Consider the following 23,291-nt stretch of genomic DNA (forward strand, 5'->3'; position numbering starts at 1 on the left):
GTTCTGAACAGGGTAATGCGGTCTCAGAACCTCAAGATGACCCTGGTAGCCCCGTTATGGCCGAAAGCAGAGTGGTTTCCAGACCTACTGGAACTCCTAGTAGATGTGCCAAGAGAGTTACCTCCATGGAGCAACCTTCTGTGTCAGCCTCACGTGGAGAGGTACCACCAGTCGGTGAAGTCCCTATCGCTTCACGGGTGGAGACTGTCAAGTATCATCCTCCGAGAGCGAGGGTTTTCGCAGAAAGCAGGCAACTCAGATGGCAGGTAATATCAGAAAATCATCTGCGACAGTATACCAAGGGAAGTGGTCAGCATACTGTGATTGGTGTCGTAGGGGGAACGTGTCTCCACTCGGTACCACTATTCAGCAGTTAGCAGACTTTCTGATATATCTCAGAACAGAAAAAACATATGTCTGTATCTGCAGTGAAGGGGTACAGGGCTGCTCTAGCCTCAGTCTTACGAATGAAAAGAGTGGACATATCGTCTTCATGGGAGTTGGCCATTGGCTGATGAGGAGCTTTGAACAGTCATGCCCACCAAAGGAGCTAAAAGCCCCAGATTGGGATCTGACCAAGGTACTGAGTAGTCTGGCAAAACCCCCCTACGAACCACTAAGGCAGTCCTCGGATAGGAGCCTGACCCTGGAGACAGTCTTCTTATTGGCCCTGGCTTCAACCAAAAGGGTGGGGGAGCTACATGGTCCTCTCATATCTCATAAAGCACTCGAGAGGTTGGAGATCAATGGTGTGTGAATTTGTCCCAGAATTCGTGGCAAAGACCCAAAATCCAACAATAGTAGACGGCAGATTCGACTCCTTTACCATACCTTCCTTGGCAGACTTTGTAGACAACGACAAAGCCTGAAATGCTCCTGTGCCCCGTCAGGGCACTAAGGGAGTACTTAAAGAGAACAAGGCACCTCAGGCCGGGGTGCCAGAGGTTGTTCGTAAGTACAGGACGGAACAAGAAGGAAGTGTCCAAGAATACAATATCATTTTGGCTAAGGGAGACTATCAGAAATGCTTATACTGCAGAAGACAGAAGGTCAGATAGCCAGGTGGGAGCTAGAGCTCATGACATCAGGGGTCGTGAGTGCTTCCCTGGCATTTAAGAAGAACATGTCTGTGGATAAAATTCTGAAAGCTGGCGTGTGGAAGCGCCAAACAACTTTCACCTCATTTTATTTGAAAGATGTTGCCATAGATCCTTGGACACCTTTTCCTTGGGTCCAGTGGTGGCGGCCCAACAAGTGATATAGTTCATCCAGTGCCCCTGGCGGTGGGTCAGTTTGCATCTAGTCTAAGATGAAGGTATGAAAGTAGAATGAATTAATGGGATGGACTGGTCTTTTTTCTTTACTACTTTCTTCCTACTCCTTTAACTACGGGCAATATGAAGGAGAGTACCGTCATGTGCTGGAACGGACTAGATGCAGGTGAGATGGTCAGCCCATACTGTGAAGCTATCTTAGCTGATGATATACTTTTCAGTAGCAACACACCCCTCTGGATAATAAGGAAAGAGGGGTGAAGTGGATCCAGTCGCAAGGGACAAGAGTAAACAGTAGAATGGTATCTACACCCAGTGGGAGGAAACCAATAGATCCGCTTATATCTTTCGGTCCTAGGTTCATTGTCCATTCTCTTAGAATTTCCCACCTATATATTCGGAAATGGATAAGGTGGCAAAACTCCCAGTCAGTTTGTAGAGACTTACCTCCCTCCAATAGTAAGTCTATCCTAATGTTAAGACCGAAGGTTTGTTTCGTGTAATAACAAATACAATTTGTAACTAATTTGTATTTTTTTCATAACTAACAAACCTGAGGTCTTAACAGTTAAAGGCCCACCTCGAACCACCCCTCTAGCAGTCTAAACTGGGTTAGAAATATAAACTGATGGGTCACAGGTAGCCGTGGGCATTCTGGGTATACATGCCCCGTGACCTGGTATAGATGCCATTAGTCCCTGGATCTCACAAGCGTAATTTTAATTCTACCGTTTTCCAGCTTGGCGCTAGTAAATCCTAATGTTTAAGACCTCAGGTTTGTTTTAGTTATGAAAAATACAAATTAGTTACAAATTTGGTATATTCGCTTATATCTTTGGTTCTAGGTTCATTGTCCATTCTCTTAGAATTCCTTATGTATTCGGAAATGGATAAGGTGGCAAACTCCCAGTCAGTTGTAGAGACTTACCTCCCTCCAATAAGTAAGTCTATCCTTATGTTAAGACCGAAGGTTGTTCCGTATATGAACAAATACCAAATTGTAAACTAATTTGTATTTTTTATAACTAACAAAAAAACCTGAGGTCTTAACAGGTAAAGGCCCACCTCGAACCACCCCTCTAGCAGTCTAAACTGGGTTAGAAATATAACTGGTGGTCACAGGTAGCCGTGGCATTCTGGGTATACATGCCCCGTGACCTGGTATAGATGCAATAGTCCCTGGATCTCAGTGTAATATTAATTCTACGGTTTCCAGCTTGGCGCTAGTAAATCCTAATGTTAAGACCTCAGGTTTGTTAGTTATGAAAAATACAAATTAGTTACAAATTTGGTATTTTCAGAGGCTTGTCTGCTGCTGTGTGCATGCCTGGTAGCACTGCACCTGCTCATGTAGATCTTTAAGCAGTTCAACCTTGGCTGCTCTGGGGGAAGGTCTAGGTTTGTAGAAAATGGTTCAGATCATTTGCGATCAGTTCCAGGGTCTAGGTTTAGTGGTACAACACTGGGATTAGTAGCTTCCCAGCATACTGTCCCAGTATGCCAAGAACACTCACCAGGTGGGCTGATATGTTTCTCCAGTCATTTTGAAGAAGATCCTTCTTAGTCTTCAGGGATCTGTTAGGACATGATAGTCTTATATATTCATAGACTGTGCAAGCATAGTTGGAAAGCAACATATGGAAGATTGTTGGGATCATTTGTTTGTAGTGACCACAGCACTTTCACTGAACTGGAGCTTGCCAATGGAATGAACCCTAGATATCACTGCAGCAATCTGATGCAAGTCACATCATCGACCAAGTCTTGCAGAAGCCGATGATGAAATTCTGGCCACTGCTGTCGACCATAAGTCCACCCAAGAGGCTGTCTGGAAGACATAAGAAGCCTTAGACTCCAATGCAGCAACTTTGTGAAACATAAGGGAGTGTCACTACATCCCAACCTGATCCAAATCCGGATTAATCTGTCTACCCAGAAGAGGTACTACTGGAGTGGTGTAATATCTTCTATGATGAGGAAGAGGAGCTGGGAGAAACCTGAATAATCTGTTTGACAACAGAGAGTTATCCTGACCCAAAATCCACGAATTCACAAGATGAAGGACCGAGTGCATGGCCGGAGAAGTGCAACTCAAAAGAAGTTTTTGAGTCCACTTCGGACCCATAACGGCTTCTATACCTGTAGGAGTGAACGCAGGAGTCTCATCCCTCTTAGAAAAATTTTTGAACTGACGAATCAGATCACACACCTCATCATAAGAAGAAAGAAATTCTTGGTTCTCTAAATCTTCTACCTCCTGTGTGGAATGAACACCTGAAGTGGAGGGTAGAGAAAGATCTTGAACACTTCCTCTAGAAACAGAAGAATCTTTGTTGCACGATGGATGTGAGTCATCCCATGGCCTGGATATGTCATGGCCAAAGCCCTGGGAAGATGTACAATGATTTAACCAGATCACTGTGCTGATTAACAGTTCTTGTAGGACTGGCCCAAAGGATTAGATTTTTTATGCAGTAGGAAATAATTGGTTACTTAGCAATGAGACCTATAGCATATTGTGGGATCCAAACCACGTTACATTGAGAAATGAATTTCTGATCATCAGAAATAAATTCCTCTGGTTCCGCATTGGCAGCAGCAGGGAGCGAACTCGGGCTAACAGATTGATAGGCGAGTACGCAACCACTTGTCCAATGAGGAACTGCTCCGTGTCTGAAGTACTTGCTTAGGCAGTACCTTTTCTAAATTGGAACGATACAGAGAAGATTAGCATGGTCCCTGCACAAGGACGACATGCAAATCATGAAGCGTTCTACATTTTCGATCGGCACTTTTTTTTTTTAACCCTCGGAAAACCCGGCCTGGTTTTTGCTTAGAAAACACTGTTGTTCTTTCTTTGGCACCAGTTCCCACTGGAACTCCTGGCTCCAGCTTCGAAGTAGTCGGCATCAGTCCCAATTTTCCAGGCACCTACTCTCCACCCACAAACTCTTCAGCTGATTCCATTTTTACTCTGAGTTCAAGATGTTTTTCTTACAATCTTTAGTATGGCAGCTCTGATCTTTGTGAACAAGGAGTTTCTGAGGAGTGACTTGTTGAGAAGAGAGAGAGGCATGTATCTTTGGCATTCGACCCTGTAGTGCTTCACAGAACTATCCTCCTCGTCGAAGGTTTTGTCTTGTTTATAAATTGTCTTGACCTGAACAGGGAACCTTGGGTAAGAAGTTGGAGACTTTCTAGAACTTTCCAAGAGTCGTTTCGGATTTTCACCCAGTTCTGCCCAGTGCTGACAATGATAGTTGGATTGGTTTTAGAATTGTGCTCTTCATCTCTAGAATCACACAGTTGGGGAACTGTTTTCCTCTTCCTTAACCACAGCTTCTGTCACAAGAGTCCTCTTGTGGACTTCAGCATCGACTTTTGGATTTTCAAGCTTTTTTGTCTTTTGAAAAAATCGCTTGAGGAATGTGGCAACTGTTTTTTGCAACAGCCCGCAGGCTGCTAGCATCCAGTTTTGAGTAGCCCCCTTCTGGTACTAGGCTCCTGACAATGAACACCCAGCATCCACTCACTAGCTATTGTTTTTCCTCTGTTTAGAGGCTTGTGGCTGACCTGTGGATAATTATGCTGTACCGCAGGATTTTTGGCTCTTATGAACCCTTTCAAGTTTTTTACATTCTCTCGGTATCTTGCCTTTTCTTCTACTTCCAGTTTCCCGCAAATAGGTCAGTAGATCTGTACAAGGTGTCATCGAGTCTACAGGATATCCATGTGTGTGCACGGCTATCAAAGAGGTATACATAGCCAGCAGCTGGTCCACACGGATGTCTACAAGGCTGCAAGATCACTTGGCTGTCTTAAGAAAAGAGACGGTCTAGAAGGCCTGTCTTCCAAGACAGGGTTTCTCAGTTTGGGGACCTATGCGTTGAGCTCTTTAAGGCACTAGGTCTTCATGTGAGCGAATCCTTGCTCCTCTTCATTAGACTTCTTTTATGGACTTAACATCAGTCTTTACTTAGGACGAGTGTCTTTACCAATGTATTTTGATTACAACTGGGATAGGGAAATACAGTTGGGCACTGTCGTCTTTTGCCCCCTAGTGCTGTATTAAGTTGTGGCTAGATTGATAAGTAAGGTAAAATATAACGAGCAGATGGTTTCAAGTGAAAATTTGTAGGGGCATTCAGACACCGTGAATCTCCCATATTCGGGGACTCACATATTTGTGGATTTCTCTCTGGAACATATACCCCCATTATTCGTGAAAAATTCGCCTATTTGCTGTATTTTTCTATGAGAAATATCCACAAATTCCTGTTTTTTTTATCAATTTAATCATAAAATGCACTTTTTGTGATAAAACTATTTAAAAAACAAAACCAGTTTAAAATATTATATATATATATTTTGAGTTTCACCTAACAAAATAGGCAGTTTTAAGCATTTTTATAGGGGTTTCAACTAATTGGCAGTTCTAGCTATTCGCTGTGGGTTCTGGTACCCATCCCCCATGAATACTGGGGAACATTGTATGTATACACATAAAAAACAATGAAACTTATTTTCTTGGAAAAATAAGGAATTTCCAAGGAAAATATACTACTTTCACACCACACACATTCACCAGTCGTCTACAGCTAAATCTACAAAGAAATATGTGTATCACAACAAATAAACTCAAGAATGAAATTTGTATATCAAAAGACATTACCCTCTATCTGCAAAGCAATATAAAAAATTAGTACATCAGCGTATTTACAGAATATATTAACACATTTATTTTGCCCTTTACAACATTAAGTACTTTATTCCAATAATAAAAGCTAATAATCAATATCATCCATTATAACAAGTATATTTTAGCTATGAACATCAATACCACTTGACCGGTGATTCAGTCCAACAATATGTCTGTACACTGAACTTGGTATCTTGGCCTTTAACACCAGGGACTTCAGTACATTGACATCAAACATTTGAACACAAGCCTTCTCAAAATTGAAAATAATAAATTCATAGTAGGGGGAGAAGTTCCACACCTGTAACAAAAAAAGAAAAAAAAAATTGAAAAAAAAACAGACTTAACAAAATAGTAATCTTTCAATAAAATAAAATAAGGAAAATAATTTACTTTAAAAAAAAAAATCGATACAGGCAGTCCCCGATTAATGGCGATCCGGTTTTATGGCGCTTTAAAATCAGCAATCTACGGCGCCGTAACGTGCCAAGTTCCGGTTATCGGGGCCATAAGATGCCAATAATAGAGTATGGTGCCATAACATACCTAAAGGAGGTGCCATTAACCGGATATCAGCGCCGAAATTCGTCAAGTTTTGCTTAATGGCAGGTTTCACTTATCAGCACCCTGTTGAGAACTTAACCCCTGCCGATAACTAGGGAATGCCTGTATGAAACTTTTCCATATAAACCTGTTTACAAACCCATTTAACTTTTCCCAACAAACCCATCGTCTTACTAAAACAAACCCACACTACCACAAAGTTGGACCTGCAATGGTGGTTGTACATACATAAACCCAGACCTAGTATTCTACTTTACACCTCAAATCTTGGTTGAGGAGCCCACGGGGAAACCGGGAAGTTTCCGGGTCATGTTCCCGGGATGATGGAACCTTCTCACATATGTTGAGGAGCTGTAGGCATTTCTCTTGGGGCTTCAGTGCTTCTTGACCTTAGTTTACACCTGGGCTGCAGTAGTTCTCTCTAGATAAGACATCTAGCTAATGCGTATACTTAGAGATGAAAGACTTGCTTCCTCTCATTTTCTTTCCAAGTAAGAGAACCTCTGCTGTGAACAGATTGGTTTCAATTTCAGTTCAAGCCATCTAAAGTTCTTGGGGATGAACTGAGAGCAGGTTCTTCCCACTGTGTAGATCTTGCATCCCCTGGTCTGGTTGGAACTGTGGAATCCATGGGACAGACCGACTATAATCCTATTTGCGACAAGGAACCTTCGAAGCTGCAGGAAGCTCGTCAGTACATACAAGGTTTTTTCTGCTAGACAAGGCATAAACTATTGTGTTTGCAGACATTATTCTTCTTCCAGTGTCTGCTAGACTAAATGGGCCACTTTTGAAGTTGGGTTGCAGTCTCCACTTCTCTTCTTGTGAGACTTCTATGACCCATTTTTTTGGAACACGTTCTGTACCTGAGGAAATCTACAATCTTTTGTACTCTGTCGGTAAAGGGTATCGAACTTTGCTTAATTAAGTGTTTAAGCACAGAGGCCTAGCTTTTGATGACTTTATCGTCTTTGACGCATCCAAGTAAGGGAGGAATCCAGTCTCCTAGAACCCGGATATATTCTGAATGACCAATGAATCCCTTGTTTGATCCCGTGCGTTCCTCTCTTGCTAGCCATCTTACACTGAAGGGAACAACCCTTATGATTAGCCTCTGGCTTTGACTGGGATGCACTAATGAGATCCAAGCCATCGTTGAGAGAAGGTAATTTCACATAAGATTAATTTTTTCCTTGTTTACCTTAGGATTTTTAGCCAATAATGAGGACCCATTCAAGCTCTAGATCTGTTCTTTCTCCCATAGGAAATTATCGGACATTATCGGCTCTGAAGAAGAGAGAACCTTTTGTCCAGCTACAGCTTTCTGATTTTACCTGAACAGGATTGGACTAAGATCATATCCTGAAATGGCACAAGGAGAATATTTTGCCTTCTTTTTAACTGAAAGCCAAGACACCAGAGAATCCTCTACCTCCTTAGCTTTCAGGCTCATTTGCCCTTTACTTTCACTCCACATAGTCCTACTGGAAGTATAATTTTCTCGTTAAGTGATCCTGATCTAGCTCGTCTTGACACTCTGTTCGATGGGTGTTGGCTGCAGTCTGGCATTGACCACTGTCTGACACCAGCTAAAGAGCTTCCAGAGCCAGGAGCTTCTAGCTTGTTTGGCACCCAGCTTACCTAGCTCCCTGCTCGTTTAGTGTCTGTTATAGCCTGGCAACAGCTCTTCCTCTGAGTACCCACTGGCTCCCAAGAGTGCCTACCAACCCCAAGGTCCTAGCTCAACTGGTGCCCGCAGTTTTGGCGCCAACTACAGCCTGACACCAGATCATTCTCTGAGCGTCCAAAGTGCTCTCCAGAGAATAGGGAGGTCTTTGTCCATTTGGAGTTTTCAGAGGACCATCCTCTACTTATGGCAATATGGCAAGATCCATGTCATCCACTTATTAGGAATGTACAGTATTGCCCTCATGGACTTTTAACTTGAGACACACTCAGAATTAGTCAAGCAGTTTGCCTACTTTTAAGTGAAGCTAACGACGTTAGAGTAGCATCTACCTCTTAAGCTCGATATATTTTATGCCCTGTACGTCCATTCTGCCTTCGACCTACTGGGAATGCAATCAAACTTCATTTCTCACTGATTTTAATGGAAGTTAAGTGTTGAAATCTTCCAGTGCCTTGAGACCTGTTCCAGTTACTGGTATGGTATTGCAGAAGGAAGCATTGGATTTTTCTCAGTCTCTAAACCTTTTAATAAGGTGTCAAATTTTTGCGGAGTTAGGGGGCACAATGTGCCTGTAGCACCCACAACTCTCAGTGGATGGGTTGTGGTTTATCTCAGTGTGAGACAATATTGTTCTTACTTTTGTGTGTGTCCAGTGCAAGGGCGGGCACCTATCATGCTTTGCTAGCTATTGGAGTACAGTGGTCCCCCCGTATTTGCGGGGATGCGTACCAGACCCCCCCGTGAATAGTTAGAACCCGCAGAATGTGTGGAACCCCTATAAAAATGCTAAAAACAGCTTATTTTTTTAGTTAAAACTCAAGAAAAACCCACTAAGAATTTTTTTGCTCTGTTTTATTAATAGTTTATCACAAAAAAGTGCATCTTATGATGAAATTCATCAAAAAAACCAGGAACTTGTGGATATTTATCATAGAAAAATACCGCGAATGCGTGTGAATTTTCCGCGAATAATGCAGGGAAACGTTCCCAAGAGAAATCCGCGAATGTGTGAGTCCGCGAATCTGGAGAACACGAATACGGGGGGTCCACTGTACTTCCTTTGCTGCAAAGTTCCCCACTAAGTAGGCAACCCATGGCTATACCACCACACCACTGCGAGTCAAGGTGAGCACCAACCAGAGGCTAGTATCCAAGCCAGTAGCTCTCTAAGTGTTAGGAAACAACAAGCATTGTTTCAATGCTAGCAGTTTTTCTATTGCAAATTCATTACTTATTTTTAATGTTTTGGAGTAAATATGTTGTATCCCACCTCATATCAGTATGGGAATCAGCTAAGTAATTGTTTGGTTACGTATATATTATATTTTTATAATAAAACCGTATTATATATGCCTACTTAACTAGTATTTAAAATGGAGCCCACCCTCCTCCTTGCTGATGGACAAAAGGCATAAGTAGAATGAGGTTTATTTGCTAAAGTCGTTCCTAATATTCCCGCTAGTGGGCAGAACTAGTCACTACATAGATGTTTAAGTGTTATCCATAAATTTTGAATTCAAGCTGCTATACAAGTGGAACTCATGGCAGAGTACTAATATATAAACTTTTATTACAATAAAGATTTAATTTTTTCTCAACCTACATATCTACATCAATCACATAACCATGCAGCTGTGAACCCTTGTTGGACTAAAAGGTATCATCTGTGTTACAGGAGAAGTAAAGAGAGACACTCAGTTTGAGAATGATTAGATCTGGGGTTCTCAAACCTTTTTAATCCTATGTACCCCTTGAAGTCTTTTAGGAATGGTAAAAAAATGCATGTTTTTTTACTTAGTTTATTAATATTAAATTAAATTGTATTATAATTATGGAGCAAACAAAACTTTCAATTATGAGAGTATGTCACTATGAGGTCGGGTAGAGAGGAACTAGTAAACTAGGTACTTCACAGGGCAAACACTTAAGTGACTGGCTGCTAGCATGCAAATATATTTTTACTAAAACAGAACTATATTAGACAGTTTTGATCATTATGGCGAGTGAACTAGTAACAGTGATGGGTAAGTCACTGTGTGTGAATAGCATATAAAAATAATAAAACAACTAAATAATACATTTCCATAACTGTGGGCTGTGAGGTATTGGTGCATATAGAAAGCTTATAACTAGTTACTCCCATGGAGAAATTAGTGTGTGACTAGCATCACTGGCATGAAAAAAATAACAAAATAGAATTAAGAAGGCATTGTGTTCCACTGTTGTGAAGTAATGCTGATTGTCAAGCTTTGCATCTTACTCATAGGGAAGTCAGTGTTTGACTGTATTAAAATACAAGTATAGACTAATTCAGTGAGATGGTTGGGCCTGTCTCTTTGCTACAAAACAAGTCAATCTTCGGTACATAATTTCTTTGAAAAAGCCACTCTTATGTCATCAAAAAAATCTGACTGCAAGATGTGAACGTAACTTGTTTGTTCATACACGAAACAAACCTTCGGTCTTAACATTAGGATTTACTAGCGCCAAGCTGGAAACCGGTAGAATTAAAATTACACTTGTGAGATCCAGGGACTAATGGCATCTATACCAGGTCACGGGGCATGTATACCCAGAATGCCCACGGCTACCTGTGACCCATCAGTTATTTTCCTACCGCCTTTAAGATAAGACGTGTTACTGTCTATCTCATTTAAAGCCGGTTTTTTCAGTTTGCCCGTTCTTTATCCATTTCATTTTTTTATTTTTCATTCCCCTTTCTTTCTCCAAGTGTGATCAGTGTGTGGTAAGAGTGTATACGTGGTATGATGGAGAATTTTGCACCCTCAACATCGGGATCGTCTACCGCTTCGAAGAGGAGACAAAGGAAATGCCCAGGAGTCAGTGGCTTCCCTTGTTCTAGGTTTCCTAACCTCGGTGTCGACGGATCCTCATCCAACGTGTAGTAGGTGCAGGGAAAACGTATGTACGGTTACTAATCCGTGTTTATGTTTGTCGCGGTTGGTCTGGTGGAACAGTGGAAGAAGTTCTATGGAAAAGCCAATACAAAGAAAGGGGGTGACGCCATCTTTGGATGACCAAACCTTACCGGCTTCTTTTGTATCGGTAATAAAACCAGGCTGCTCCATATGTTTCTCCACCTGCTTTTGAATTGTCTCATACCCCTTCGGTTTCTCCTAGCGGTTCTGTATCGGAAACGTCAGGAGGGGTCCGTTGGGTAATTTTATGAATAATTTGCACTCTCCTTTGTTCCCAGCAAGTAGAGGGGGAGATCCGCCATCTTTGTTCCAGGCTCCTGATAACGCAAGCGCATAGGTTAGATGGTACGTGGTCAGCGCTAGGCCTACCAGGCGTACCAACCTTGGATGGTCTGCTTGCGCATTATATGACGTCACGGTTCCAGCAGGGTCCGGCAGCGCTGAATGTTCCTCATGGCCCCCGGCTTGCAATTTATGGAATTAATGCCGCTGCTTTCTCCATCCCACTCAGTATTTACAGCGATGCAGAACTGTGGGAGTAATTTGGCAGCAAACGTGCGGTTACCAGCAGGGAAACCCTCTCAGTCTCTCCCTCGAGAGCGATGACGTCACAACATACGTCACACTCTGAGATGGCAGGCGTGATGACGTCACAGACCGATTCTCGGCCTTTATTTTTTCGCTGCACCCAGACGCTAATACGCCTTCTGATCCGTCAATGCAAACTGTAATGCAGAAGTTACAGGATATAGAGGAGAGAATGAATAAGAGAGACAAAAAGGAAAAAGTGTGATTCGCCTTCTTCGTCTTCTTCCTCTAGTTCGGCGTCATCGCTAAGTCCGATAACGTCACGGCGAGCGCCAGTCAAGCGCTGGAGGAGGATTCGGGAGTTCCTAGCGGATCCTCGGGCCAAGAGGAGAAGAATCAATTCTTCCTCTCCTTCGGACGAAGACTGTCATTTCCAAGTCAGCAAGAAGGTCGGAAAATCAGTGGCTATTAAGCACAAGGTTGCCAGACGAAGCCGTTCGCAAGAGTCCGAACAAGCGAGAGAGGTGACGGCCGGCGAGCTAGCGGCCGAGGCGGAGTTGCCAGTTCGGATCGCAAAAACTGCGATACCTCTGGTAAAATCGACGTTGGCGGCGAAAGGTGCAGCAGGAGGATGGAATGCAGTATCCCCAGTTTCGCCCGTTAAGGCCGTTCAAAATACGTACGAAGGACGATAAGGCTCCTATTAAAAGTACAAAAAATAGAGAGTTGGCAACCTCGGCGGATACGTTCGTGGGAAGGCAGTGTCCGTCTGGATAGAAGGCCGAGGCCGGGCTCGCCGACGCTCGAAAACGATGCCAATGCTAATAAAGACGAACTTACCTCTGTCTTAAGGGAGCTTCATCTTGGAGATCTAGACGAGATTCTCGCTCTAGATCCGTGAGCAGAGAAAGAGTGAGACGTTCCGTTTCCCCTTGTGACTATCTGGGATCGAGCCAACAGCGGCCAGCAAAGATCAAAGAGGGCCGCGGGCCGTAGGGGCAGGCGGCGTGGAATTCCGGGCCGTCTGTCAGAAGATAGAGGCGAGACAACATCTCTCGTGACGGAGAGTGGTACACTAGAGCCGGAGGAAGGAGAAAACCAAGAGTTTCTGGCCTCGTATGCAGAGGTTATTGATTTGATTCGTCAATTCAATAGCCTTTCGGAGAAGACAGAAACACCGGCCAGTATGCTTCCTCCTGGATTGACATGGCGTTTGGACTACAAAGAGGGATACCAAGGTGTCGTATGAATTGCCCTTGTTCGAGTCATGCGGAATCGGTCTTCGCAACACGTAAACGCAAAGATTGCAGGGAGGGATAATTCCTTTAAGATCTAATAGATCATTTAAATTTATTCCCCCTCCAATGATAAAGCAAAGGAAATATTATACGACACCGAAGGGTCCCTTTGCTGTCTAGACAAATGAACCCTAATGTTGTAAGGTTAAGGCCTGGATTAACCTTGGATCAGGTTAAAATGGAGTGCCCTTCGATGACGTACCAAGAGGCTTGCCACGTTAGAAGCAACAGCTTCTGTCTTTCAGGCTGCGTCCTGGTTAGACCTTTGGTCAACAGCAGTGGCGAAAATTGCATCCTCGGAAGCAACAAGGAAAGTAGTAGATGAACCATTGTTCATTAGATTACTACAGTCAGGGTCCAAGGCGATTGCGTACCTGACAAACGTAAGGTGCCAATGTTTTGGGCAAATATCCTGCTAATGAGGAGAGATGCAGCATTGGCCAGACTAAGCCGCAATGTGGATTTGGATTCCCTGTTAGCAATGAGGAATGGGGATATCTTGGAATCGCAACTACTGTTGCCAGAGGTCCTACTGGAAAAGAAGCATAGATAGAAGAAGGATGGACACTAACGATAGGTTGGTGCAACAGGCAGTTAGGAAAACCTCTAACAGTCAAACTATTCCTTTGGAGGGAAGACAACAGCAGATGTCTCGAAAGAAACCAGTGAGACATAGCATCCAATAGAGTCACAAGACCCTCTTCCCCAAAGAGGATAAACTCATCGGCCCTTTCACAATAGAAACAGAGGAAGGGGCAATAGGGGAAGGGGGAGAGGCTCAAGAAGATAGGATGGGCGCCTACCATCACTCGGCCACACCAGTGGGGGGTTGCCTGGCAAATCACTGGAAGGTGTGGCAGGAACTAGGGGCAGAGCAGTGGGTGGTGGATGTTCTCAGGATCGGGTATTTTGATTCCGTTCGAAGGTAACCCCGCCCTGGACAGATCAACCATTACCCCACGTCACTTATGCCCACAAATCTCAGAAGGCCACTATTCTGCAGGACGAAGTGAAGAAGATGATGGAAAAAGGAGCTGTGCAACAAGTATGCAGTCCGACAAAAGGCTTCTACAGCAGGATTTTCCTGGTACCCAAAGCCAACGGGGAGTGGAGGACAGTAATAGACCTGTCAACGCTGAATCTGTTTATAAAGGAAAACAGTTTCAAGATGGAAACTCCGAAAACGGTTCTACAAGCAGTCAGAATCGGAGACTTTATGCTGACAGTCGATCTAAAGGACGCATACTTTCAGATACCAGTCCATCAGTCTTCAAGGAAATTTCTCCGCTTCAGTCTTGCAGGGAAAAGCTTTCGAGGGGGTTTCAAGGTCCTGTGCTTCGGATTGACAACGTCTCCTCAAGTTTTTACAAGAGTGTTCACCCTCGTGTCGGCATGGGCGCACGCTCAGGGGATCAGGCTGATAAGATATCTGGACGATTGGAGGCTGGTGATAGCAAAGTCCAGGGAGAAATTACTCCAGGGACAGGGCGGGGGCCCTCCAATGCAGCTTGGTCACAGCCTAGGTATTGTGGTGAATCAGCAGAAGTCGCAGCTGGATCCAAGTCACCGTTTGGAATATCTGGGAATGGTGATAGACACAACACAAGCCAAAGTATTCCCGACAGACCAAAGAGTACAGAAATGCAAACAAGTGTGAATGCCTTTCTGGGAAAGCAGACACAGCCACAAGACAGTGGCAGGTGGTGCTGGGAATCCTAACCTCTCCCTGGAGAAGCTAGTACCACAAGGAAGGCTACACCTTCGGTCCCTACAATGGAGGATGAAGGAGTTTTGGTCACCAACAGTAGATCACCCGTACGAGCAAATTCCCTTGTCGGCAGAAGTGAGGAAAGACTTGCTGTGGTGGGTGGACGACGACAATCTGACAGTGGGTGTCCCCCTTCAACAATCTCCCCAGACCTCTTGCTGTTCTCGGATGCATCACTAGAAGGCTGGGGAGCCCATATGGAGGAGTTGATGGTGTCAGCAAAATGGAGTTGCAAGGACAGAGAACTCCATATAAACGGCTGCTGGAGTTGAAAGCAGCTTTCCTGGCTCTACAAGTAATTCAGGGAGAGAGTAAAGGGACACTCGGTGGTATTGATGTCAGACAACACCACAGTAGTAGCTTATTAATAAAACAAGCAAGGAGGCCTAGTTTTCTCGGCAGTTACATGTGATGACAGTTCAACTTCACCAGTGGGCTATAGAGAACCTGGTAGACATCAAGGCCAGGTATATTCCGGGAAAAAGAAACATAGTGGCCGGACAACGTTGAGCCGCAGGGATCAGATTCTGGGAACGGAGTGGTCCCTACACCAACAGGTAGTGGACAGGATGCTCATGTGTGGGAAGGACCGATCATAGACCTATTCGCAACCAGGTACAACAAAAAGTTGGAAGTGTATTGTTCAGTAGTCCCTAAGGACGCAGAGGCAGCAGCAGAAGATGCGCTACAACACCCCTGGGACAATCTGGACGTGGTACGCATTTCCTCCATTTTGTCTAATCCGTCAGGTTCTGAACAGGGTAATGCGGTCTCAGAACCTCAAGATGACCCTGGTAGCCCCGTTATGGCCGAAAGCAGAGTGGTTTCCAGACCTACTGGAACTCCTAGTAGATGTGCCAAGAGAGTTACCTCCATGGAGCAACCTTCTGTGTCAGCCTCACGTGGAGAGGTACCACCAGTCGGTGAAGTCCCTATCGCTTCACGGGTGGAGACTGTCAAGTATCTCCTCCGAGAGCGAGGGTTTTCGCAGAAAGCAGAAACAACAGATGGCAGGTAATATCAGAAAATCATCTGCGACAGTATACCTAAAAGGGGGGAAAGTGGTCAGCATACTGTGATTGGTGTCGTAGGGGGAACGTGTCTCCACTCGGGTACACTATTCAGCAGTTAGCAGACTTTCTGATATATCTCAGAACAGAAAAACATATGTCTGTATCTGCAGTGAAGGGGTACAGGGCTGCTCTAGCCTCCAGTCTTACGAATGAAAAGGAGTGGACATATCGTCTTCCATGGGAGTTGGCCATGCTGATGAGGAGCTTTGAACAGTCATGCCCAACCAAAGGAGCTAAAAAACCCCAGATTGGGATCTGACCAAGGTAATGAGTAGTCTGACAAAACCCCCTTACGAACCACTAAGGCAGTCCACGGATAGGAGCCTGACCCTGAAGACAGTCTTCTTATTGGCCCTGGCTTCAACCAAAAGGTGGGGGAGCTACATGGCCTCTCATATATCATAAAGCACTCGAGAGGTTGGAGATCAATGGTGTTGTGAGTTTGTCCCAGAATTCGTGGCAAAGACCCAAAATCCAACAATAGTAGACGGCAGATTCGACTCCTTTACCATACCTTCCTTGGCAGACTATTGTAGACAACGACAAAGCTCGAAATGCTCTCCGTGCCCCGTCAGGGCACTAAGGGAGTACTTACAGAGAACAAGGCACCTCAGGCCGGGGTTGCCAGAGGTTGTTTCGTAAGTACAGGACGGAACAAGAAGGAAGTGTCCAAGAATACAATATCATTTTGGCTAAGGGAGACAATCAGAAATGCTTATACTGCAGAAGACAGAGGGTCAGATAGCCAGTGGGAGCTAGAGCTCATGACATCAGGGGTGTGAGTGCTTCCCTAGCATTTAAGAAGAACATGTCTGTGGATAAAATTCTGAAAGCTGGCGTGTGGAAGCGCCAAACAACTTTCACCTCATTTTATTTGAAAGATGTTTGCCCATAGATCCTTGGACACCTTTTCCTTGGGTCCAGTGGTGGCGGCCCAACAAGTGATATAGTTCATCCAGTGCCCTTGGCGGGTCAGTTTGCGTTCTAGTCTAAGATGAAGGTATGAAAGTAGAATGAATGGGATGACTGTCTTTTTTTCTTTACTACTTTCTTCCTACTCCTTTAACTACGGGCAATATGAAGGAGAGTACCGTCATGTGCTGGAACGGACTAGATGCAGGTGAGATGGTGTCAGCCATACTGTGAAACTATCTTAGCTGATGATATACTTTTCAGTAGCAACACACCCCTCTGGATAATAAGGAAAGAGGGGTGAAGGTGGATCCAGTCGCAAGGGACAAGAGTAAACAGTAGAATGGTATCTACACCCAGTGGGAGGAAACAATAGATCCGCTTATATCTTTGGTCCTAGGTTCATTGTCCATTCTCTAGAATTTCCCTATATCGGAAATGGATAAAGGTGGCAAACTTCCAGTCAGTTGTAGAGACTTACCTCCCTCCAATAGTAAGTCTATCCTAATGTTAAGACCGAAGGTTTGTTTCGTGTATGAACAAATACCAAATTGTAACTAATTTGTATTTTTCATAACTAACAAACCTGAGGTCTTAACAGTTAAAGGCCCACCTCGAACCACCCCTCTAGCAGTCTAAACTGGGTTAGAAATAATAATGATGGGTCACAGGTAGCCGTGGGCATTCTGGGTATACATGCCCCGTGACCTGGTATAGATGCCATTAGTCCCTGGATCTCACAAGTGTAATTTTAATTCTACCGGTTTCCAGCTTGGCGCTAGTAAATCCTAATGTTAAGACCTCAGGAGTTTGTTGTTAGTTATGAAAAATACAAATTAGTTACAAATTTGGATATTTTTAATCAAGCACATTGCTGAGAACCCCTGCTCACAGCGGTATGTAGAAGGAAACATTTGGAGGTTCTCTACACTTTCTTTGCTAAAGCAGAATAAGAACTTGTCAGTGAACAAAACTATTGAAAGATTCTGTTTACAGTTGAGTCATTGACAAAATCAATGAATTCTTCTTGTAATTCATCTGGAAGGGATGTAGGGTCCATCTTCAATGGATTTCGAATGAGTTGGCAATCTAAGTCAGTGATATCAGGAAAATATCTACCTCTTAACACAAACAGGTTATTTAAAACAGAAGTATTTTGAGAAACCTGTCATATACCCTGAATTCCTCTCATGTGCCCCTGGGGGTTATGTGTACCCAAGGTTGAGAAACCCCTGGATTAGATAGAAGAGAAATTTTTGTAAATAACTGCTGGACACCAACGACACATAAGTTATTTTAAGTAAATCTGTAAGTCTAAATGTAACTGTCCCTGAGGATTAAAACTATACATCTGTAGTACTACGGTTAGCCTCCCTTATTTGCATTCTCCAGATTCACGGATTTCTCTCTGGAACATATACCCCCCATTATTCATGGGAAATTTGCCTATTTACAGTATTTTTCTATGAGAAATATCCAAATATGCACTTTTTGCGGTAAAACTATTAAAAAAACAGGTACAAAAATTCCTATTGGGTTTTTCTTGAGTTTTAACTAACAAAATAGACTGTTTTAAGCATTTTTATAGGGGTTCCAACCAGTTGGCGGGGGGTCTTGTATGCATCCCCTGTGACTACAGGGGGACCGCTGTATTGGTTAGAAATGGTAAGCTTGAGAGAAGGACAGGAAAAGAGCAAGAATGTGGCTATATCACATCCACATCTGTTAAAGCACTTCAATAGACATCAGTCAAACAGTACAGTGGTACCTCGTTTGTTGAATGTTTCTTATGTTGAGCATTCCTTTTATTCAAACAAAATTTTTGAGAAAACTTTATAGTTTGTTGAAAAAAATACTCGTAGATACTTCGAACTGGCTGATTATCTTGTTTATACTTGTATTCGACAGCCTGCTGCGCCCTACAAGAAAAACTATTAACATGTTTTTAATTTTCAATACAGTGGACCTTGGTTTTTTGTATGCCTTTAGTTTTCGTTAGACTTTCCAACAAAAATTTTGTCTATGGGTTTCACGTGTATCCTCAGATTTCATACACTTTGTAAATGCTCATCCTGGGCCCACCAACATGAACTAGGGGTCTGCGCCAAGCTCCAAAACAAAAGCATCCCATGTTCTTTCGTGACCCATTATGCTTTGTGTTAATTGATTTTGTGCTTTTTTATTCAAGTGCAACTGCTAAATAAGCCATCATGGGGGCCGAAGAAAGTTCCAAGTGTCAGCCCTTCTGTAAAAAATGGCGGAGATTATTATAGGATTTAAGAAAGAAGTTGTAGCAAAGTGTTGGAGGATGTTGCACGCCAAACTCGGCGGAAAATGCCTACGACAAGATCTGCTGTTAGTGAATTTAAGGCTAACAGAGGTTGGTTTGAAAAAATCAGAAAGTGAATTGGCACATAATGTGCCTACTTTATTGATTTAAGGGACATGTTTGCAAAGTGGAATGATGTAAAAAAAATTTTTGGAGAATTATCATCCCAACAGATGTAATCTGTGTCCCCAACATGTTTAATGACAGTTACGTGTTTAACTTTAGGCAAATTTTAAAGAAATGTTAGAAACAAATGACTGGACAGTTTTGTTGTGCAACAGGGGTCTAGTGACTCAAGCGCTAGTGCCAGTAAAAAATGAAGATGGGAAGTAAACCTAGATAGGTCCTTGATAACTGAAGGCCTTCTGGAGGAGGGATTCCCTTTCCAAACAATAATCCTCTTCCCTCTCCCCTTCTCTCCCTCTTCCATACGCTAACAAGTGTCTTCCATAAAGGTAAGAGTGATGTTGAATGTTCATTTATTCATTTCTTTAGTCATTTATATTTATTTCTCATTGTTTTCTGTATGTAAAACTGTGTTTATTCCCTATAAAATGTATTTTTGTTAATATGTTTGGGTGCCTGGAATGCATTAATTGTATTTACATTATTCCTTATGGGAATTATTGTTTCGGATTTCGTACGTTTCAGACTTCGTCGAACGTTCTGGAACAGATTATGTACGAAAACTGAGGTTCCACTGTATATACTTTAATGATAACCATATTTGACAAAATAAATTACAGAATAAAGCATTTCAATATAGAATTTAACGTAAAAGATGTACAAAATCGTACGTCACCATGGTGATGTCACAAGCAGCTGACTTGAGACTGAATGAGGGAGCGTTGGTATGTTGAGGAGAGAAGAGAGAGTTCATAAAAAAGGGAATTTCACAATAAACCTAATGATAAAATATGAAAACAATCAAATGCAATACAGAAACAATAAAAAAAATTTAAAAGTCTGAATTGTGCCATTGTTTGGTGTGCAGAGTGAGACAGTATAGTTTAACCATATGTATTCAACAAAATAGTAAATGAAAGAACAAAGCTTTCCACAATACAATTTAGCATAAATGATAACAAAATCATTCGTCGTTGTAGTGATGCAAAGCACTTGAGATAGAGGGAGGAAGCGTTTATATTTATGAGGAATAATGAATGAATGATTTTAAGTTATCATGCATTGTGATATTGTTGAGGAGAGAAGAAAAGACAGTAACATCTCTACTATAATATGTACGTAAAAGCAGTGTCAGTTTACATAAAATAAAATGTTATTTCACGGTAAATTTAACAAATGATATAAAACATGAAAAATCAAATGCAATTCAGTAATTCAAAATAAAACTTCATTTGTTCATACACGAAACAAACCTTCGGTCTTAACATTAGGATTTACTAGCGCAAGCTGGAAACCGGTTAGAATTAAAATTACACTTGTGAGATCCAGGGACTAATGGCATCTATACCAGGTCACGGGGCATGTATACCCAGAATGCCACAGGCTACCTGTGACCATCAGTTATTTTCCTACCGCCTTTAAGATAAGAGCGTGTACTGTCTATCTCATTTAAAGCCGGTTTTTCAGTTTGCCCGTTCTTTATCCATTTCATTTTTTATTTTTCATTCCTTTCTTTCTCCAAGTGTGATCAGTGTGTGGTAAGAGTGTATACGTGGTATGATGGAGAATTTTGCCTCAACATCGGGATCGTCTACCGCTTCGAAGAGGAGACAAAGGAAATGCCCAGGAGTCAGTGGCTTCCCTTGTTCTAGGTTCCTAACCTCGGTGTCGACGGATCCTCATCCAACGTGTAGTAGGTGCAGGGAAAACGTATGTACGGTTACTAATCCGTGTTCTGTTTGTCGCGGTTGGTCGGTGGAACAGTGGAAGAAGTTCTATGGGAAAAGCCAATACAAAAGAAGGGGGTGACGCCATCTTTGGATGACCAAACCTTACCGGCTTCTTTTGTATCGGTAATAAACCAGGCTGCTCCATATGTTTCTCCACCTGCTTTTGAATTGTCTATACCCCTTCGGTTTCTCCTAGCGGTCTGTATCGGAAACGTCAGGAGGGGGCCTTGGGTAATTTTATGAAAATAATTTGCACTCTCCTTTGTTCCCAGCAAGTAGAGGGGGAGATCCGCACCATCTTTGTTCCAGGCTCCTGCTACGCAAGCGCATAGGTTAGATGGTACGTGGTCAGCGCTAGGCCTACCAGGCGTACCAAACCTTGGATGGTCTGCTTGCGCATTATATGACGTCACGGTTCCAGCAGGGTCGGCAAGAGCGCTGAATGTTCCTCATCCCCCGGGCTTGCAATTTATGGGAATTAATGCCGCTGCTTCTCCATCCCACTCAGTATTTACAGCGATGCAGAACGTGGAGGTAATTGGCAGCAAACGTGCGGTTACCAGCAGAAACCTCTCAGTCTCTCCCTACGATGAGCGATGACGTCACAACATACGTCACACTCTGAGATGGCAGGCGTGATGACGTCACAGACCGATTCTCGCCTTTTTCTTTTCACTGCACCAGACGCTAATACGCCTTCTGATCCCGTCAATGCAAACTGTAATGCAGAAGTTACAGGATATAGAGGAGAGAATGAATAAGAGAGACAAAAAGAAAAAGTGTGATTCGCCTTCTTCGTCTTCTTCCTCTAGTTCGGCGTCATCGCTAAGTCCGATAACGTCACGGCGAGCGCCAGTCAAGCGTTGGAGGAGGATTCGGGAGTCCTAGCGGATCCTCGGGCCAAGAGGAGAAGAATCAATTCTTCCTCTCCTTCGGACGAAGACTGTCATTTCCAAGTCAGCAAGAAGGTCGGAAAATCAGTGGGCTATTAAGCACAAGGTGCCAGAAGAAGCCGTTCGCAAGAGTCCGAACAAGCGAGAGAGGTGACGGCGGCGAGCTAGCGGCCGAGGCGGAGTTGCCAGTTCGGATCGCAAAACTGACGATACCTCTGGTAAAATCGACGTTGGCGGCGAAAGGTGCAGCAGAGGGATGGAATGCAGATCCCAGTTTCGCCCGTAAGGCCGTTCAAAATACGTACGAAGGACGATAAGGCTCCTATTAAAAGTACAAAAAAATAGAGAGTTGGCAACCTCGGCGGATACGTTCGTGGAAGGCAGTGTCGTCTGGATAGAAGGCCGAGGCCGGGCTCGCCGACGCTCGAAACGATGCCAATGCTAATAAAGACGAACTTACCTCTGTCTTAAGGGAGCCTTCATGGCTTGGAGACTAGACGAGATTCTCGCTCTAGATCCGTGAGCAGAGAAAGAGTGAGACGTTCTCGTTCCCCTGCTGACTATCTGGGATCGAGCCAACAGCGGCCAGCAAAGATCAAAGAGGCGCGGCCGTAGGGGCAGGCGGCCGTGGAATTCCTTCCGGCCGTCTGTCAGAAGATAGAGGCGAGACAACATCTCTCGTGACGGAGAGTGGTACACTAGAGCCGGAGGAAGGAGAAAAACCAGGAGTTTCTGGCCTCGTATGCAGAGGTTATTGATTTGATTCGTCAATTCAATAGCCTTTCGGAGAAGACAGAAACACCGGCCAGTATGCTTTCCTCCTGGAATTGACATGGCGTTTGGACTAAAGAGGGATACCAAGGTGTCGTATGAATTGCCTTGTTCGAGTCATGCGGAAATCGGTCTTGCAACACGTAAACGCAAAGATTGCAGGGGAGGATAAATTCCTTAAGATCTAATAGATCATTTAAATTTATTCCCCCTCCAATGATAAAGCAAAGGAAATATTATACGACACCGAAGGTCCCTTTGCTGTCTAGACAAATGAACCCTAATGTTGTAAGGTTAAGGCCTGGATTAACCTTCGGATCAGGTTAAAATGGAGTGCCCTTCGATGACGTACCAAGAGGCTGCCACGTTAGAAGCAACAGCTTCTTCTGTCTTTCAGGCTGCGTCCTGGTTAGACCTGGTCAACAGCAGTGGCGAAAATTGCATCCTCGGTAAGCAACAAGGAAAGTAGTAGATGAACCATTGTTCATTAGTATTACTACAGTCAGGGTCCAAGGCGATTGCGTACCTGACAAACGTAAGTGCCAATGTTTGGGCAAATATCCTGCTAATGAGGAGAGATGCAGCATTGGCTAGACTAAGCCGCAATGTGGATTGGATTCCCTGTTAGCAATGAGGAATGGGGATATCTTGGAATCGCAACTACTGTTGCCAGAGGTCATACTGGAAGAAGCGATGA

The 23,291-nt window shown here is 43.5% G+C and overlaps 1 protein-coding gene, 1 non-coding gene and 1 pseudogene across 2 annotated transcripts in view; 2 read left to right on the forward strand and 1 right to left on the reverse strand.

The window, feature by feature from the left end:
• The window catches only part of LOC135222021 (cell division cycle protein 20 homolog), a 225,595-nt gene that overhangs the window by 157,476 nt on the left and 44,828 nt on the right, over window positions 1-23,291 (reverse strand).
• Window positions 1-23,291, forward strand: part of LOC135222099 (cell division cycle protein 20 homolog) — a 102,024-nt pseudogene that overhangs the window by 44,887 nt on the left and 33,846 nt on the right.
• Window positions 3,953-4,057, forward strand: LOC135222568 (U6 spliceosomal RNA). Its single transcript, XR_010316289.1, has one exon. It is a non-coding gene; the product is annotated as a U6 spliceosomal RNA (small nuclear RNA).

This window comes from Macrobrachium nipponense, chromosome 3 (genome assembly GCF_015104395.2).
Source record: "Macrobrachium nipponense isolate FS-2020 chromosome 3, ASM1510439v2, whole genome shotgun sequence".
Classification (NCBI taxonomy): domain Eukaryota; kingdom Metazoa; phylum Arthropoda; class Malacostraca; order Decapoda; family Palaemonidae; genus Macrobrachium; species Macrobrachium nipponense.